General features: G+C 32.9%; 1 long non-coding RNA gene across 1 annotated transcript; it reads right to left on the minus strand.

The window, feature by feature from the left end:
- Positions 1-1,295: 1,295 nt before the first annotated feature.
- Positions 1,296-5,068, minus strand: LOC143058876 (uncharacterized). Its single transcript, XR_012973269.1, has 3 exons — positions 4,693-5,068; positions 2,532-2,619; positions 1,296-1,907 (listed from the first exon to the last, which is right to left on the minus strand). It is a non-coding gene; the product is annotated as an uncharacterized LOC143058876 (long non-coding RNA).
- Between the last annotated feature and the right edge of the window lie 8,379 nt (positions 5,069-13,447).

The following is a 13,447-nucleotide window of genomic DNA, read 5'->3' on the forward strand; positions in this document are numbered from 1 at the left end:
GCGGGACAAATTTGCCATTCCGGTATCGGCAAATCTGACTTTGTCGGTTTACAAGATATCAAAAAAAAAATTTGCCCAGTGATAGATTATTGAAAAATTAAAAAAATGCCATGTGTCCCAACTTGTCACTGTTGTCACTCTTGTCACTGCAGCTGATTAAAAGTACATTTCCCATGGGAAATTTGATAATTCCCATGGGAATATTAGAATTTCCCATGGGAACATTGGAAGTTCCCATGGGAAAAATTACTTTTCCCATGGGAAGTTTAGAGTTCCCATAGGAACTTTAAAGTTCCCATGGGAAAAGATGAATACAAAAAGTTCCCATGGGAATTAATTCTTCCCATGGGAACAAATTTTCTTCCCATGGGAACAATTTTTCTTCCCATGGGAACAATATTTCTTCCCATGGGAACAAATCTTCTTCCCATGGGAACAATTTTTCTTCCCATGGGAACAATTTTTTTTCACATAGGAACAATTTTTCTTCCCATGGGAACATACTATATTACAATACAAACATTATTTTCCATTTGAATTTTTTTCTTCATAAAAATTACAATTTGTTGCAAATACTGGATATATGAGAATAAAAGAGAATATACTTCTGCCTTAGCTGGATGGAAAGCTGTAGGGCATAACACATTTTTGGAACCTTGTAAAACATCTCAGAAAAGCAGATTTGTCTCCGAGACAAGTTTGCAATTCCGCTGAGTGCAAAAGTTGTTCACCTTAATTTTTGGAGTTAAGTCAAAGTGAAGTTGATAACTTGGTTGGTATTGGTTCCCTGATATTTGTCCTAAAATTGTTTGGCTCTAGCACCACTGTTAAAAAAGTTATGCCCCTTTTTTCAACAATTTCCTTAGAGGAATAGTTGTTTTCCTCAAGGGAAATCAAATTTCCCTAAAGGAAAAAGATTTTTCCTCAAAGGGAAATTGTTTTTTCCTCAAGGGAAATTGTTTTTTCAAGGGAAAAAGATTTTCTTCAAGACAACAAATTTCCTCTAATGAAATCATTGTGCTTCAAATTTCCTCTAAAGAAATTTCTGAACATCAAATTTCCCTTATTTGTTCTTGTTAAACATTTCTTCGCTATACCATGTATACAAACAGTATGAATATAATTATTACAAGACTGTATAGTTGATGCAAATGATATTCAAAACTTTCATAAATGTTTGACTCAACATTTTAATGACATTGAAAATTGTAAAGTCTGACTGTTTGGATCTAGGTATTGTTCATACTTTTTATAAAATTTAACTATGATTTATAAAAAAAATTTGTAGCAAATGATTCTGTTTTCTTTGTAATTGTTTCAATGCAATACATTAATAAGCAACCAATTTGAATGTCATACCATTTGTGGTGTTCTAAAGAATTTGTTTATATATTTGCAGATTAAATAATAAAATATACACTTTTCGTGTTATTTTAAATTAAAATTTTCTTCTGTTTCAGCTTGTGTACAGTTTTCAATCCACTACGTAAGAATTCAGTGAATACATTATTCCATTCACTTTATAACATTTTCCTTCAATTCTAAGAGAAAACATTTTTGCAAATTGTTCTTCAATGATCTTCTTCCGTATATTTGATATGAGGGAGCGATATAAATGAGTGGATAAAACTGGTGTTCCTTTGTTCTGCATTCTCCTTTCTTTCGAATAATATATATAATATGTTGTTGCTTTTATGCAATAGTGTTTTTGTGTATCTATGATAGAACTCCATTTTGTTTATTGGCATTATCATGTGATAATGGTGAAATTTCCTGTTTCTTTTTTGCAGGAAAGCACACATTCCAGTTCAAATTAATCCAATTATGCACTTTGTAAATAAATTTCAACTTTAAGTTTCCTCTTCAGTAATGACCTATTGATCATGAAAACCAAGATGTCTGATCACCTATAAATACACAAAATAAACAAATAAAATGTTATAAATGGAGAGAGAAACAGCAATAAATGTTTTTCATATGTATCTTTCTTTATTAAAATTCATTAAGTAAACTTGAAACTTGCGAAAAATAATTAGCTGTGATGTAAGACTAGAAAGTATAAAACGCAAAATAAAGTTGTAGCGAAAAATTAGTTGATTTACATTAGTCCAGTCTGTGTTTGCAGGAAATTTACATCATAGGTTGCCATATTCCTATTGTGCCTGTCCAAAGTTCAGAGCCTGTAGTTTTTGTAAGTTTAGTCTGACACTAAAATTTAGTGGTTGTTGTTGTTTCATACCGGTTATATTTATTTTTTGTAATTTATTTTGTAATAAACTAGGTAATTAGTTTTACAGTTTGGACATGTTGGATTGTTTCAATTTTTCATCTTTGGGTCTTTTATAGCTGCCTTCTTTGACTATAGGGTATGGATTTTCTCATTATTGAAGGTCGTCACAGGCCTACAATTGCTTTCTTAAAGCCATGATAGTTTTCATATTTAATATACCACATCTTTTAATTTTTATAGTAATCATGATTATCATCTTTCAAGTTCAACAACTTTAAAAAATAAATAAAAGTGGCCTTACCATTTAGGTTTAGTTTGCTTCTGCAAATTTTAAATTGCCTATCATTTCTGCTGTTTATAATTTCTCTGTATCTTCTATAGTTCTTGTCCTATACATAAAAGAGTAAAAGTTATTATTGAATGGCATCTTGCATCAATATTTTTTTTGCTGTTTAATGTACATGATGTATATTAATGTGTGTTTAATAAGAAGAGTGCACACGCTGAAATGTCTCGCCTTCTTTTACTAATCATTGATAATATGTTGATAGTCCTAAGTATAAAGCTTTATCACAACTGTCACATAAACTTAACATTAACCAAGATAAATAAATAAAGACTAATGAACCATGAGAATGAGGTCAATGTCAGATGAACCATGCCAGGCAGACATATACAGCTAACAAGGCTTCAATGCAACAATTATAGTTGACCTATTACTTATAGTTTAAGAAAAATAGACCAAATCAAAAAAACACTGATCAATGAACCGTGAAAATGAGATCAAGGTCAAATAAAACCTGTGCCACTGACATATAGATCAAAAAATATTTCTATACACCAAATACAGTTGACCTATGGCTTATAGTATTTAATAGATAAAGACCAAAACTCAAAAACTTAATTTTGACCACTGAACCATGAAAATGAGGACAAGGTCAGATGACATCATCCCACTAGACATGTACACCTTACAATCATTTCATACAACAAATATAGTAGACCTATTGCATAAAGTATGAGAAAAACAGACCAAAACACAAAAACTTAACTATAACCACTGAACCATGAAAATTGTCATAAATAGCATAGACACCTCTTAGTTTTGAGAACAACATGCGTTAATTGTGCAAGTATAATCATTGATAAATCATGCACAAGATTGACTTTTTTTAAAAAGCCTATATATTGAAATTTTCTGAAAATATTGCATGCATTTATTAATATGACCAATTTCAAGAAATGCGCAAAGATGTGAGATGATTTATATAATTGTAATTTCAGGAATTTACAGTAAAGGCTTTCATCCCCACTGTATTTTGCACTTTTCCCACGTCAGGAGCCAGAAGTTATGGCCTTTGTGACCTTTGTATGATTTTTATTTTAGTTTCTTTTTTAATATCAAAGAGTTTAATATGACGTCCATTATCACTCAACTAGTATACATTTTTGTTTAATGGCAAGCTAAAGCATGCCTCACAGGCAGGGATCCAGGAGGGTCTGAGGGTTGGACATGTTGGAACCCCCTTTCTACATTGTTCTTTATTGGACGATCAATGCATTTGAATTTTAAAATTAACACCATTCGAACGTAAATATATATCAAAATTAAGATGCTGCAATGTACAATCCCAGTAGAGCTGGGAAGATGGTATAAGTCATTCCAAAAGAAGAAAGGACATGCAATCTGTGTTTAACTGCAATTGGCAATGAATTCCATTATTTATTTGAATGCAATTCTTTATTAGTTAAAAATATCAGAAATCAGCATATTTCAGAGTACTATGTGAAATATCAGAATTAAGCAAAAATGAAAGGACTAACTGTCATTGACAAATATTAACTTATTATTTAAAAATGTGTCTATATATATTCATTTCAAAGTTAACTAAAATATTATAATGTTAAAATATTATAATATAAAGTAATTTTCCATATATTTTATTTCTAAGTTGTTTTATTTTTTTTTTTAATTGTATGTGATTGTATTTTGTAATTTACCTCTTGTTTCACATGTCAATGTGACGGAGTGTTTTTCAAATAAAGCATATTGTATTGTATTGTATTGAATGGGGACATGTAGTTGGACCCCCCCCCCCATTTGTCTTTGGTTAGGGGCCCCTCCTCGGGTTGTGGGATTTTCTCGTTGCATTGAAGACCCATTGGTGCCCTTTGGCTGCTATCTGCTCTTTGGTCTTTTGATACATTCCCCATTTACATTTCGATTTTATATTCAGTTCTATTATAAATGTTAGACTTCTTGTTGATTTGGTTTCACATTTCGGCTTCGTCTGACAGAGGAAAGAGTTCCAGAAATAAAATAGCCTTGCAAGACGTCATAATTATTTAGACTAGATTTTCACCATCAACATTGTTAAGCTTGTCTCACTGTGGAAGAAATGAGTCTGGCGCTTTTACAAAAATATAATTGTCTGTGCTGACAGGGGAGTGTGTGTGCATACCATTATTTAAATTTTCTAAACCTTCTTTTTCAATATTTTGTGCATTTCTTGGTAATATACTGTCAGACCTCGAGTGCTGCTTTACAAAAACGATCAACTTACAAGTAATGTAGGGGAAGGAAACTAGCTAAAAAGACCAAAAATAAGCCACAACTAATGGGGTCTCATTGGGGGTTCTGTTCACGGATCTCGCTTTATAGTTACTATTTATTTTTTTTAGATTCCCGCATCCCGCTTACACTATGTAAGTAAACAATTCTAATATTTTTGTAATTTCCTATGTCCCGCTAAACTTCATTTCCAGTTTTCACGGCACAATAATTTGACTATTAGTGACACTAAGTACTGTGGTATTTTCAGTGGGTATTTTACCAATAAGGCCATATATTTCGGTGTGTAGAAATACCGCTAAGGAATTCTTAATGGCGCTGACTAAGAAGAAAGTTTTTGCATTAAGGACACCAGAGACATATATATACATGTGTATATATGTCTCTGAGGACACTAAAACGATGTTTTAAGATCACAGAGAATATGGATATATAGGAGGATATGATTAAATACCTCATATCTGTAAAGTTAGGTATCAATAGATATTGTAATTTTGAAGTTAAATGACTTTTAATCAACGCGTGCCACTCGGCACGTGACCAACGGCTTATTGCAAATTCACTAATCATCATGTTCATTCAACCTAATCCAATACACAATTGTCTTTTTATCGTTACTTATTGATTAATTAATGGTTGTTGTTGAATAAACCTAACGGTTTAGCGTGGTAAAATTTCAAGTTTATGAAAGAAAAATAAAAAAAAAAATGAATTTTGTGTTTTAAAACTTTGCCTTTGTTATATTTTGTTTTTAAGGAAATTGCTATGCAAGCTTTTTTTAAATTAAAGAACCCTATTTTGAGATACAAATTGAGACAAAAATGCTTTTGAGATTTCGTTTCCTTGTTAACAACACAAGAGTTTACATATATTATCATTATACCTTGAATGAGTTACATATGCATGAGAGTATGTGGTGTCCGTGGGGTTCTTCAAAATCCGATTACAGAAGTAATATAGAAAAACTCCAAGAGGTAAAATTATATTACGTTTTAAAAAGAGACTATAAATCATAACTGTCTCCTATGAACAATAACTTTAAAACTGATGTCAATGCTTTTTTTTTAACAATTCATCTTTATTTCAACAATTGAAGATGAATACCATTTTATTTTATAATGTAATAAGCATCGTGATGTAAGAAATATAATTCACAATGTGTAGGCGCGAATCTAGAGCTTGAAGCGGAGGTTTGGGGGAGGGGGTACGTGATAAATGTTTAGAATACTAGAGAAGTTTTCTTGTTATATAAAACCATATGTTTTTCAATAAATGGCAAACTTTTTGTTCATCCGACATATGGTTACTCTAAATAAACTTTTGATTAGTTTAATGATTTGATTACAGATCGTATCTACCCGTTTTGCAATTGCTGTATCACCCTAAATGAGGCTAATAAAGATATGTATAATAAAATATAGAGGTAGCAGTCTTGGATTGTCTTAATTAAATCCTTTGATCCTCTAATTATCAAGTTACCCTCTGGCCAATGTAATTATGACTTGTGTATATTTAAAGAAGTTACTATATATATATCTTTATTCTCATAAAGCAAATGCATTACATCGGTACAGAGATAACAAATACAACAATAATTTTTTACAATATGTACAAAACAAGCGAGAGATGTTACAAAAGTTACAAGCCAGGAGTACAAGCACGGGCCGACAAACACAAGTATTTATATTTTCTATAAAAAAAACAAAGCTTCTTCAGAACTGGTTTTCTTGTACTTGACATTTACTTCAGAGAATTTAACTGTATTTTGCCGTTTTGTAAAATATGCAGTTAAAAACTCTTTTCGTGTTTGATTGAAAAATTTGCATTCAAATATAAAATGATATTCGTCACCTATTTGTCGATTGTTACATAGACTGCAAAAGCGGTTTTCTCTGATTACGTTTTGCCATCTTCCTGTTTCAATCGGCAACTTAGTATTAGTCGTTTGAAACCGACAAAAAACAATAGCGTCTTTGAAGTCCAAAATATTAAAATATTCTTCAATTTCAAGTTTTTCTTAAAATTTTTGTAGTTTATACCTTTTGACGAATTTTGAATGAGGGAATTCCAGTTCTGAATATATTGATCTAGCAATCTCTGCTTTATGACAGTTTTTAACCATTCTTTATTAACAAAATTTTGTGACTCCCATATGTTTGAGAAACCACAATCTTGAAATATTTTTTGTATAAACAAGATCCATTTTATCTGGTTATTATGTAGCGACAACGTGTCACCCTATTCAATATATAGTAAAGATAACGTTAAAAAATATTTTCAAGCGGTGTGGTTGGGTGTCACGTTGACAGGGGGGGGGGGGGGGGGGGCTGGGTTCACCTTAATTATGATTAAAACATGTTTTTTGTACTGCCTCTAATCAACAGAAACTAAAATCTCATTAAAAATGAAAAATTAGAATATATTTTAATATAAAATTTGTAGAACAGAAGTTAAGTATCCCATAAAACATAATGAATCATTATACATGCAGAGACCAAAGCAGCAAAGATATAGTCAATAGAATCTATTTGCATTTGCCTATGTTCTATCCTTATAAAACCTTGCTGTGAGGCATGGTCCCTGACATCAGAAAAATGAATGAAGTATTGGCAACTGGACGTTAAGCAACCAAATATAAATCCTCACTTTTCCGTGAAGTGTTCACAATTATTTGTCTTTTTAAAATTAAAAGGATTAAAAATTCCCAAACTGAAAAGAGTTGAAAATACTTTATTACTTTAGAAGTAAAAATTATAACAGACAGAATAAATACGGCAGAAACAAACAAATGGGAAAAAAATAGAGAACAATTTAAAATACCATATATACATGTTTAAACAGTATACTAGCAGATTATGAACGGGTCAAGGTTGAGCGAACGTGAATTTCTACCTATTACACTAAAAAGGTGACAATCAATTTTTTTAGGCACGTGTCGAATACACATTCGATAACTTTCTAATTAAAAAAAGGTATAATTGTAAAATTTAAAATTATGAATTTTTAAAAAGTCTATTTTTATATGCCATGTCCTTTGTAACAGTTGTATCATTCCATCAGGTCCTTAGTGCACATTTTTGTTCTTAACTAAGGAGATCCTTTGCGGTATTACTACGGACCCCATATATTTGAAGCTGTTCAAAATACTGTACATTATAGGTACGTGTATCAGATTGAACAATAATTGTCATATATATAAAAAGAATAGGTAATCTGGTATGAAATATGTCCACTGAAACGACCGTGCAAGTGCTATATATATATTATAGCCAGTCAAGGTCGTTAAAAACTTCCATTTGTTGTTGTCCACTGAAAATAAGCTCTTGAATACACGAATCCCCGTTTTATTAATGCCAAATTTATTTGTTAGTATTTCTTATTCTTTTTCTTATGATTTTATCATATTTTTTTGTGAAATTTTCTGTGTGGTTGAACATGAAATTGCCTCCGATGCTACAAAGAAAATTTGTTTAATGTCAAATGTTGCAATATATGCTAAGTATTACACGTGGACAGGATGTTCCCCAAAAAATAAGTTATACACACCCCAAGGGTACACGCTAGTATCATATGGAAAATTACTGGGTCACCTGTAAGATGGTAATCAGCCATGCAACTAATCAGGTTACTTAACTGACCATGTCACTTCAATTTAAAGTTTATCGGTAGATCAAAATGATAAATTCGTTTTAATTAAACATTTCAGATCTAAAGGATTTATCATTATAATGAAGTGAAATAATTAAACCATATCGTATTATTTTCAAAAGATTATTTATTTTCATATTTTTTTTATCTATGCCGGGAAAGAATTGAAAACTGTATTTATAATTTTTAAATTTATTTTATAAAAAATCCGTGTAGGTCTCATGAAATGGAACCCACGCATTCCTACTTAAGATTTATAAAGGAGTAGGTTCAATAAGACCCATTTTCGGCCCCAAAATATAGCAGTTTTACTAAATTGTATCAAATGATCTAGGCGCATGCGTGAGGATCGGGAAGGAAAAATTTTTTCTCCGAGAATTTCATCAAGTTTTCGATATAATCTGTGAATTACATATTACATTGGGAAGATTACATTTAGAAAGGGACTAATATTCATTGTGCTCAGTAAGGTTTCTCTTTTTGAATGGAGTTCCAGTCAAAATAACGGATAAAATAACTTTGCAAAATTACCGGCATCTACCTTTGTTTGACATTTGGCGGGACTGTGAAAATTTTGGTCAATTCACTTGCAAAATCAAATTTACATCAAAGGAAGAATGGTTACAGCTAACCCTATTTGAGAGACAAACAACTGATCTATCATACAAGATAAAAACTTCATCTCAGTTATTTTAAGGCTGAAATCCGCAATTATTTAATTTCAAGTTGGAACGTTACAGTTAGGTTATTGGATATATCATCCGTTCGGAACAGTAAAAACATTGTGAAAACAACAAGTCAGTGTGATCAGGAGAACGGGCAGTATAGAATTAAGTATTAAAAGAGAAGAGAATACGGTAAGAGTATCATTTCTAATCATTTATGTCTGCTGTGTTGTGATGTGATGTCTTGTTGTGTGACAGCTTTTTGTGTGTAACTAAACGTTTGCAACGAAGATATATGTAATTTGTAAATGAGTACCAGGTTAAAACAATATATAAGAGACCAACCACACAAACCGTGTAATAAGGAAAAATATAGAACACCAATATTAGTGTCAGACAGTAAGGGATTCACCCTCCGAAATCATAGCCCAGACAGTGAGTTCCCATTTGAACTCTGGTGCTGCTCAGGGGCAAGAACACATAAACTTGTAGATCTGATTGAAGAGAGGATCACAAAGGCGGTTAAAAGGCATGGTAAAATTGTTATTTACCTTTGGGCCGGTACATGTGACATTACGCAAAAGGCTGGCAAATATATAAGACTGCGAAGTAGTAGTAATAAAGCAGTGGAGGAAATTATATCTGAATATAATAGAGCAATAAAAAATAGTAGAGAAGTTTCACACACAGGCAAAATTGAAAATAGTGGACTGTCCTATTTCATCAATACAACAGTGGAATAAAAATAAAGGGCATTATAATCCGTCCATCTTTAAAAGTGAGGACAGTAATCTGACTAAACAAATAACATTTCTAAACAAGAAAATCTGGTGTATAAATAAAAAGTTGGGTACAAACTCGGTGAGAACAAGCCAGTTCTATTTTAGGAGTAGAAAAGAAAGATCACATCGATCAAGAAAATCTATTAAAATCTCATTGAATAATAAAGACGGTGTCCATCCAGGGAAACTATTAAGCTTGGCAATAACTAAAAAACTTTTGTTAGACTCGTATAAAGAGTGCTTTATTACCATCCCTGATAACACAATCCTTCAAATTTTAGTTGAAGAAGAAGAGCTTAAGTCCATTATCTAGCAGGCTGAAACTGGAAATACAGAAGACAAGGCAAGTGTTTACAAGATACAGAATCTGGATACAGGGCGGTGAGTGTTTACTTTCTTATTAATACTTACCTAAAAACAGTCTCATACAAACTAAATTTATTCCTGTAAATTGGAAATACATATATAAGTATAGATAATCAAGTGATCTCCTGATGCCTCCTAAAAGAAAAAGCACAAGGTCGCTGTCAAACAAATTGTTGGTCCTTGTTAATGAGACAGAAGAAGATCCATTTGAAGGGAAAGTAAGCACTAATAGCTCAGAAAGTAGCAAAAGTGAAATAAAACAGACAGTAGAAAAAACGGACAACTGTTACGGTTGTAATCAGGAAGACCCCCCAAAAGGATTATCAAAAATCAAGAAGGTAATCTGGCTGTCCTGTGATATATGTAACAAATGGTGGCATAGTGCATGTGCAAGCTATACCAATAAAGAAGCACAAAGGATTGTCGAAGATAAAATCAAATTCGTATGCGCCTTCTGCGTTATATCCAAGGCACCTATATACATACAGGCACAAGAAATAATTAGCGCCAAATTCAAGGAAGTAAAGAACAAAGATGAGAACAGCATAGAACACAGCATAAATGACAAGATTGACAAATTAGTAGAAATAACTAAAACAATACTACTAAATGAAAACATACCAGATACAAAGAATAAAATATACATAAAACCAACAGAGAGTACGCAAACAGACTCACAATCTATACTTATAATTGACAACATTATAGTGGAAGATAAGACAGCGCTTAGAGACAGTAGGAACATCAGAAAGGAGTTAAACAAAATTCCAGTATTAACCAATAAAGTCGAATCAGCTTATAGTCTACCACATGGTGGAATAGCACTACATCTCAAAGACAAGAAAGATAGCAAGAAAATAGTGGACTCCTGGGCAACAACAAATCTAGGTGGTAACTCCATAATTCATACACCACGTCGGAGTCAACAAACGAGTACAGTAACATACCTACACAATATACCAACAAAGATAGAGGAAAGTTACATACAAAAAGAACTAAGTAAAGATTACAACGTGAGCAGGGTACACAGACTAAAATACAGAGACACAGGCAAACACCTTCCAGTAGTCAAAGTAACATTTAAAGATTGCGACTCAGCAGAAAAAGCATTGAAATCAGAGGGTATATATGTCCCAGAGACTGACAAAAGAGAAAAATTTGAGCCAGACAGAAAATCTAAAGTGACGAGGTGCTTCAACTGCAATAAACTAGGCCACATAGCAAGAATCTGCTCCTACAAGCACGCTTGCAGCAACTGTGCTAAGGAGGAGTGCATCCTCAAACAGTGCACGTCAGCTCCCAAGTGTGTGAACTGTGGTGAAGACCATCCGTCAACGTCAGCAAGGTGCCCAAAGTATAAGCAAGTGCTAAAGAGACTAGAAATACAACGGATACTAAGTGCTGAAACCCGTCAGGATGAAAATCCTTCTTATTAATGCCCAAGCTATTAATACGGCATACAAGGACATTGTAAATACTGTAAATACTTTTGATGTTGATGTTGTATGTATAAATGAAACTTTTCAAGATGTAAATAGTAAACTGAAATTTTTAAACTGGAAAGTCTTTGATAAACCCAGGATAGGCAGAAAAGGTGGAGGAGTAGCAATATGTGTGAGGGAAAACAATGGAAAATTTGTTGCTATTGAAACAGACATCTATAACAGCTTGGAATATGAATCAGTAGCAGTAAATATTACAACTGACAAAGGCATAAAGTTTGCACTGCTGTGCCCATACATACCACCAGAAAGATCTGACCAAATAGAAAAACTGTGTTCTAAACTCGAAGACGTAAAAAGCAATATACCCTTGATTATTGCAGGAGACTTAAACGCCAAAAGTCAAGAATGGAGAAACATCAAAACTAACAAAGCTGGTGAACTAATAGAGAACATGTTAACCAAACAAGACATGATCTGCATAAACGATGGCCAGCCAACACGAAGGAATTCAGACTCTGTTATAGATCTTATGCTGATGAACTCCAATTTCCAACATAATATGATAAGTTGCGACACTCTTTCACACGAGACCATCAGATCTGACCATATCAGTATCCTTACTAATCTACGTGTTTGCTCTGAAGATAATTGGGGAACACCAAAGAAAATATGGCAACTTAACAAGGTAGATTGGGAAGAGTGGAAACGTGTCACAGAAGAAAGGTTTGGTGAATGGTTGGAAAACAGGCCAGCAAATAACAACTCAGTTGACCATATTTACCAGTCATTTGCTGACATCATAAATGCAACACAAAAAGAAATGATCCCATATAAAGAAATTAAACCAAGAAAACACCAAAAGCCATGCTGGTGGAGTAGCTCAGTAACATCTGCCAAAAAACACCTAAATCACTGCCAGAAACAATACAGAATGAGGAACATTCCACAAAACAAACAAAGACTCATCATTGCAGAAGACAACTTTGACAAGGCAAAGGAAGATGCACAAGAAGAATGGAGTAATAACCTCGTAAACCAACTAAATCAGGCTAAAAACTCAAAAGACTTCTGGAACACGTACAAAAAGATGTCCAGGAAAACAGAAGATAACTCAGTACTCCCATTAATTGTTGAAAATAAAGATCCAATATTTGACAACAAAAGTAAAGTTGAACTTCTACAAAAAATTTTCTTTGGAGGTAGCCACCTAAAGGATGAGTCATTTGATAAAGAATTTTATGATAGTATCAACAAAGAATACAAAGAACTAAATAACATGTATCAGGCAGCAAATGAAACAGATCAACATAGAGAAGGCTTTGATAGAGAAATAGACAAAGACGAGGTAGAAGCAGCTATATACCGCCTTCGCACGGGGACTGCCCCAGGACCAGATCAGCAGTTTGCTGAATTCTATAAGCATGCAGGTGACAAATTTACAGAAGCCTTAGTAACAATGATGAACATCATATGGCAAAAAGGGGAATTACCAACAGAATGGAAAATGGCAGATGTAAAATTTCTAAGAAAACCAGGAAAAACCAGCTATTACTCATCCTCTTCTTACAGACCAATCAGCCTAACTTGCATTATATGCAAACTAATGGAGAGAGTCATCCTGGAACGCATTGTGGCATATATTGAGGGTCACAGATTGATTGATTCAACTCAAGAAGGGTTCAGAAAGAATCACTCAACCACCAATGCTCTACTTCGGTTAGTCCAAACAATAGCTGATG

The sequence above is a fragment of the Mytilus galloprovincialis genome, chromosome 14 (assembly GCF_965363235.1).
Source record: "Mytilus galloprovincialis chromosome 14, xbMytGall1.hap1.1, whole genome shotgun sequence".
Classification (NCBI taxonomy): domain Eukaryota; kingdom Metazoa; phylum Mollusca; class Bivalvia; order Mytilida; family Mytilidae; genus Mytilus; species Mytilus galloprovincialis.